This window comes from Camellia sinensis, chromosome 11 (genome assembly GCF_055761805.1).
Source record: "Camellia sinensis isolate YWXY chromosome 11, ASM5576180v1, whole genome shotgun sequence".
NCBI lineage: Eukaryota > Viridiplantae > Streptophyta > Magnoliopsida > Ericales > Theaceae > Camellia > Camellia sinensis.
In genome coordinates, this window is record NC_138971.1 from 172,586,769 (window position 1) to 172,593,759 (window position 6,991).

The following is a 6,991-nucleotide window of genomic DNA, read 5'->3' on the forward strand; positions in this document are numbered from 1 at the left end:
GAGCCTCGCCGCCCGCCGTCGTCGCCTCACCGCCAGCTCGTCGTAGCAACAGCAACAGCTCCAGCTCCGACCGCCGTCTCCGCCTCCGCCTCCTCCTCCCCCGAATATTATGCCCCCTCCAGTCCCTCCTCCTCCTCCCCCTCCAGTCCCTCTTCCTCCTCCTCCTCCCTCTTCCTTCTTCTTCTTCCTGGTTCTGATCTGCAAAAAAAAAAAAAAAAAGGAACAAAAAACGGCGTCGTTTTTGGTTCGGGGGATTCGGGGGGAAGGAGTTTCGAGCTACGTAGCATCACTCTTTTTTCAAAAAACTATGAGCGTTCAAAGGGGTTTCTCTCTACCTACTGTCCTAGGGCTCAAATTGGATACAAAAAATGTCTTCAAAATGGTTGCGTTCAAAGGGTTTTTTTCGGCTCCTCCTCAACCATCGAGGAGTTCAAAAGGCTCATGCACTCTCTACAAAAATAACAAGTCCAGTCATGTTTGCTATCTTTCTTCAGGCGGTGGTGCTACGTGTACCAATTAATATTATAACATTATTATTGACTCCACTTATTAATCACATTATAAATATCAAAAATATTTTAAATTATGTTACATCATCAATTGATACATTAGTTAGTACACGGTGCATATAACATTATTCTTCTTCAAGTCCCCCCTAACACAGATTAGGTTGGCTACGGTTTGGCTTCTTTGTTTGGAAATTTCTGAGCTTACTTTGAAATTATATTATTTAATTTCTTAGTTAAGTAAAATATTTATATAAATAATTAAAATAATTAAATATTGATAATTATATTTTAAATTATATTTATTTTTAAAAAATGACAATAAATATAATTTTAAGAATTTTTTATAATATAAATTTGATTTAAACATATATCTATTGATATCTAATCATCTTACTTTTTTGAATAAATATTTCACGGGTCTTGAAAATGAACGGTTTAGATAATCAAAATCGATCCTACCAACTCAAACGTTCTCTAAAACTAAAATGACCGACTTGAGATAAGTCAAATCCTAATTATTAATATGATGTGACTAAATAAAAAAAATTATTAGTATGACAGTTATTAAGTTGGACGTATAGAGGGTGTTTGGTGTGGATTTTAGACCACAGATTATAGATTTTAGCTTCCAAAAAATTATTTTAGACTGTTTGTTTAAACTTTTATTCATTAACTTCTAATTTTGTAACTTTTTTTCCTTGAAAAAAAGTGGTTAGAATCAGAAGCTGCTGGGAGTAGCTTCCACGGTTGAGATTAACGGAGGGGATGCAAAATTACTTAAATGCCCTCACCAATATCCAACTATTACCAAAAACCCAACTATATAAATCCCATTTCGCAAAACACTGTTCATTGCACACTTGAGAGAGAGATAGAGGCGATTTCCGGCAGAGATTTCTGGTGAGAGCGATTTTCGGCAGAGGCAAACCAGAGTTCTCTCTCTCTCTCTCTCTCTCTCTCACGATCTGAAACTCTCTCTCCGTCACCACCGCCATCGTGATCTGAACCCTAACTGGAGCATCGCAATTTGGTCAGAGAACCAGAGCTCTCTCTCTCTCTCTTCTCCCTTTCTCCCTCACGATCTAAAACTCCCTCTCCGTCACCACTGCCATCGCGATCTGAAACCCTAATCGGCATGTTGTAATTTGGTCAGAGAACCAGAGCTCTCAATGAACCAGAGCTCTCTCTCTCTCTTTCTTTCTCTCTCTCTCTCTCTCTCTCTCTCTCTCTCTCTCTCTTTTCGCGATCTGGTTAGACAACCAAGCTAGGGTGTTGCTCACGATCTAGTCGAACCTCTCTCTCTCTCACTCTCTCTCTCTCTCTCTCTCTCTTGCACGCGCGCGCACACATATCTCCGGCATTGTTTCGACGGTGGCTAAGTCATTGACGACGACGATGAGCCATCTCTGGCCTGTACCCAATATTAATATAAAAATATATATATAATAACAATTTTTATATTAAATCACACTAAAATAATTTTTATATGAAATAACAAATAATATGTAATGAAATATATATAAAATAACAATTTTTATACTAAATAACAAATAATATGTAAAAAAATCACAACATTAATATAAATTAGAACATGAATATTAATTGGTATTAATTTTAATGAATTAATAAATTAAACAAAACTAACAAAGAAAAAAGAAAAGAAAAAAAGAAAAGAAAAGAAAGAAGAGAAAAGAAAATAAGGATAAAAAGAAAAGAAAAAAAATGTATTATAAATGAAATCACAAATTTTATATATTATAAGGGCAAAAAGGACATTACACAACAAAAAATTATTTTACAGCTTATTCAACGAAACACTACTTTGATAATTAAATCTATAATCGCACAGTTACACCAAACATGTTAACAACTTATATTTAAAGTCATAATCTATAATTTGTTAAGCCATAATCTATAATCACCTTCTCACAGCTACACCAAACGGGGCCATAAGGGCATCTCCAACGGTGCATTACTTTTTTCACCAAATTTGAATAAAAATTTGGTATAAACGCTATTTGATATCACCTGCTCCAACAGGCTTGTCACCAAATCACTGGCCGATCGGCCGGTTGACCAGTCAGTGCAAAAAATAAGAAACAATAATTTAAATTGTAGAACGCATTGCCTGTGAAAAACAACAGGCTAGCTCCAGCAACCTCCAACAAGAGACGAAGAGAGAGATCAGTTGTAGTCAGGCTTTCATGGTTTCTTCAGAGGTCATCAACTCAGTTCCTTACTGGCCAGAGCTACCTGTAAACATGTTGGCGATGAATAATCCGAGTAGAGAGGAATATTTCAAGGACCAAACATCCATAAGGAAACTGTTGGTTAGTATAAGAGGAAGATTTCATGATGATGATCATCATGAACCAAACAACAACAGCACAAATTTTCAATACGTTTTTGATAATTCCATCAATACTTTGCATCTACAGCCTCCATCAATTCCATAAATAGTTCTTGTTCTCAACAGCCAAACATGTTTGAAGGATTTAACAACAACTGCCCAATTGAGCTAGTTAGTAGTGTATTGGTCTACAATTCACCAAAGCAATTAGATGTGTTGGAAAGTTTTTCTGGTATGGACATGGTCAATGGTAGTAACAGTGGCATTATTAGTTCTGCAGAGAGTACTAATTAGGGGTGTTAGATATATATTTTTTATTTTTATTTATCTATATGTATTGTAGATGTATCTCATCTCCTTTTCTATACTTATCTTTAATGTATCTCTATCTTCTTTTTTACACTTATCTAGGTTTCTTCTCAGCCTATAAATACAAGCTTCTTGTATTTCATTATACAAGTCAATATACAGTCTCCCTACTTTCATAACATGGTATCAGAGCTTTGGGTTCTCTTATAGCATTTTTTTTTTCTTTCCTCACGTTTTTTTTTTTTTTTTTTTTTTTGGTAGATTGCTTCTGTCCTCTGTCTGTTTATGCTGGTTTCTGCGTATCTTGTCCATTCTTCTTTCAACGTTTGGACAATACCCACCTCTTCGTCTCTTCACAACGAAGCCAATGCCACAAGATTCACCTCCATCAGACAACGCACGCACCCTTACGTGCCTCCCAAAGCCCAGCGCGTCAGTTGACGCCGCATCCACTCTCAGCACACTCCCACACGCATCGTCTCAGCCTGCTTCCCTCGGCTTGCCCATCGGCTTCCTTATCAGCCGTCCTTCCGCGCCAACGCCTCAGCCGATCTGATGTCGGCTTGCCCATTGGCTTCCGCATCAGCTTCCTTCCCTTGGCTTCTAGTCGGCTTCTCTTAGTTGTTTTCCCTGTTCCTTAGCCGCTAACGTCAGCCCTCCTCAGCCACTGACATCAACCCTACTCTGCCACTGTCTTGCTACTGACATCATCATAGCCACAGTGTTGACATCAGCCCTACCTGTCCTTAAGGTTTTTCAGTCTTCTGAATCTATTGGTGACCTCTGTTTTGGCATTTATGGATCATACAGAGAACATCCAATTTGTTTCTGTTATCCTTGATAGGTCTAATTATGTTAGTTAGGCTCAAGCTCTCTCGAGTTTCATCAAAGGCAAGCGCCTTTGGCGGATCATTACTGGTGCTCTTCCCAAACCCAACCAGAAAAGAGGATGAGACGAACTCTGTATTCAATGACTCTCTTGACGAATGGGAAAGTAAGAATTATCAAATTATCATGTGGTTTCGGGCTATCTCAGTTCCTTCTATCAACCTTCAATTTGGACGCTTTCAGGATGATGACTCCCTTGCCTCTCCTGCCAAAGCAATTTAGGATTACCATATTCCTTCTCTTAAAATGAACCTTATCTATGTTGGTCAGCTATGTGAACTTGGTCTAACTATTACCTTCTCTGCTAATGGTTGTTTCGTACAGGACCCTCAGACGAGACAAATCCTTGGGATAGGCCGTAAACATGGACATCTGTTCGAGCTTATCCATCTTCGCAGTCTGCACAAATCATCTCCTGTTGCTGCTGCATCTACTATGTCTTCTTTTCATCTTTGGCATTGTCGCTTAAGGCATGTCTCTTTTAACCGTTTGAAAATTTTAGTTTCTAGTGGTCAGTTAGGTCGTGTCCGTCTTGCAGATGTCGAATGTTTATCTTGTCAAATTGCTAAACAACCTGTCTTACCTTTTAATAAAAGTAATTCTATTTCTACTGCTCCTTTTGATCTTGTGCATTCAAATATTTGGGGACCTTCCCCCGCACCTACCATGGAGAAGGGGGTCCAGATATTTTGTGATTTGTGTTGATGATTTTTCTCGCTATACTTGGCTTTTTCTTCTCAAAAATCACTCTGAACTTAAACAGATTTACTATGATTTCTCTGCTATGGTCCGGACGTAGTTTTCTCGCACTATTAAGCTTTTTCGTGCTGATAATGCTAAGGAGTACTTGGATTCTGATTTTCTTTCTTTTCTTTGGACGCATGGTACTCTCTCTCATCGATCTTGTGCAGGCACTTCCCAACAAAATGGACGATCCGAAAGAAAGCACCGTCATATTCTAGACACTACTCGGGCTCTTTTTCTCTCTTTTTCTTGTCCTGAAAAATTTTGGGGGAAAGCTGTTCTCATTGCCATCCACACCATCAATCGAGTTCCTACCCCTGTAATAGCTAACACTTCTCCTTACGAGCGCTTGTATGGTTCTCCTCCTGATTATACCATTCCTAAAGTTTTTGGTTCTGCTTGTTTTGTTCTACTTCAGCCTCATGAACACACTAAACTAGAACCTCATTCTCATCTTTGTTGTTTTCTGGGGTATGGTATAGAACATAAAGGATATTGTTGTTGGGATCCTATCTCCAAGCGTTTTTGTGTTTCCCGTCATGTGGTCTTTTGGGAACACAAAATGTTCTCCACTCTTTTCAAGTTTCACCTCTCACAGTCCACCCACTCACCTGTCTTCACTGATATTTCTATAGATCTGTTTTCTGATGACTTTAATGCAGATTCTGGCTCCATGCCGCCAACGCTTATTGTACGTTCATGAGAGCAAAAGGTAGTGGAACCAACAACATAATCATGGAGAATAACAGAAGGTTGCCTTACTCGTGTAAAATGACGTTCAGGTGGAGGAGGAACCTCAATGGAAATAGGTTCTGAAGGAACCGCCACCGGATCTGGAGAAGGCGTAGGGCCATCAGCAGACACAAGATCCTCTGGATTGCACATAACGATGTCTTCCATGATCGCACCAAGTAGGGGTGAGCAGCGGATATACCGATCTACCAAAATTGACCGAACCGAACCGAATCGATCCGCCGCATTTTGGACGGATGCGTGATGACGAGCAGACGGTTGCAAATTGATTTTCTCCAATCCGCCAATCTGGCAGACGGATGGCAAATTGAGATTCTTTTGGCCGCAACCGAACCGCCAAACTGCGAACATGCCTAGTAATTTATAAAATTTTGTGTTTTCAATTTGTTTAAATATTCTGTTTGTGTTTTCAATTAAAAAAGAGTTTAGATATTCTGTTGAAAAAAAAGTTTTCAACTTGAATATCTTTTTTTAATTGAAAAAAATAAACATAGTATTTATCTATATTTTTTGGTTTTTAAATCTATCTCTAAAAATAATAAATAGAAAATATGATATATACTGGTTGGTTTTTGTTTTCAAAAACAAATATAGATGTAACAATACAAAGACATACAATCTCTACTACTGCTCTGTTCATGGTTTTCGTGGTTTGAATTGTTTTTATATTTTAAGAACCACAGATTGTAATACTTTATGTGAATGAGACATGCTGTGATTGAAGTATGTGGATGAGGCATGCAGTGATTGTGATATTCTAAAATTTCAAACTTTCTTGCTTTGAATGAGGTATGCAGTGATTATAATATTTTTTTAAGTCATTAATTGTAATACTTTCTTCTTCTTCTTTTTTTTTTTTTTTTTTTTTGAGGAAGTGCACAAGTTGAATTATGTTAAAAATTCATAAAATTTTAAACCGCCAAACCGATTCGCATCCATCCGCCAAACCACCAAACCGCTCAATCCACATCCGCCGGATTGGCGGACGGATGCGGATTGATTTTCTCCAATCCGCCAATTTGGCGAACGGATGGCAGATTGGAGGTTCTGTGGCCACAACCGACCCGTGCCCACCCCTAGCACCAAGCATATTGAGATCAATTGTCACTTCATACGACAGCATGTTACTAGTGGCCATGTTTGTCTTCTCTTTGTTACCTCTGCTGATCAGACTGTCGACCTCTTCACCAAAACTCATCTTCCAAGACGCTTCTCTGATCTCCTCTCCAAGCTCAAGTTGATATCCGACTTACCACCTTGAGCTTGAGGAGGGGTGTTAGATATATATATTATTATTTATATTTATCTACTTGTATTGTAAATGTATCTTATCTCCTTTTCTATACTTATCTTTGATGTATCTCTATCTTCTTTTCTATAGTTATTTAGGTTTCTTCTTGGCCTATAAATATAGGCTTCTTATATTTCATTATACAAT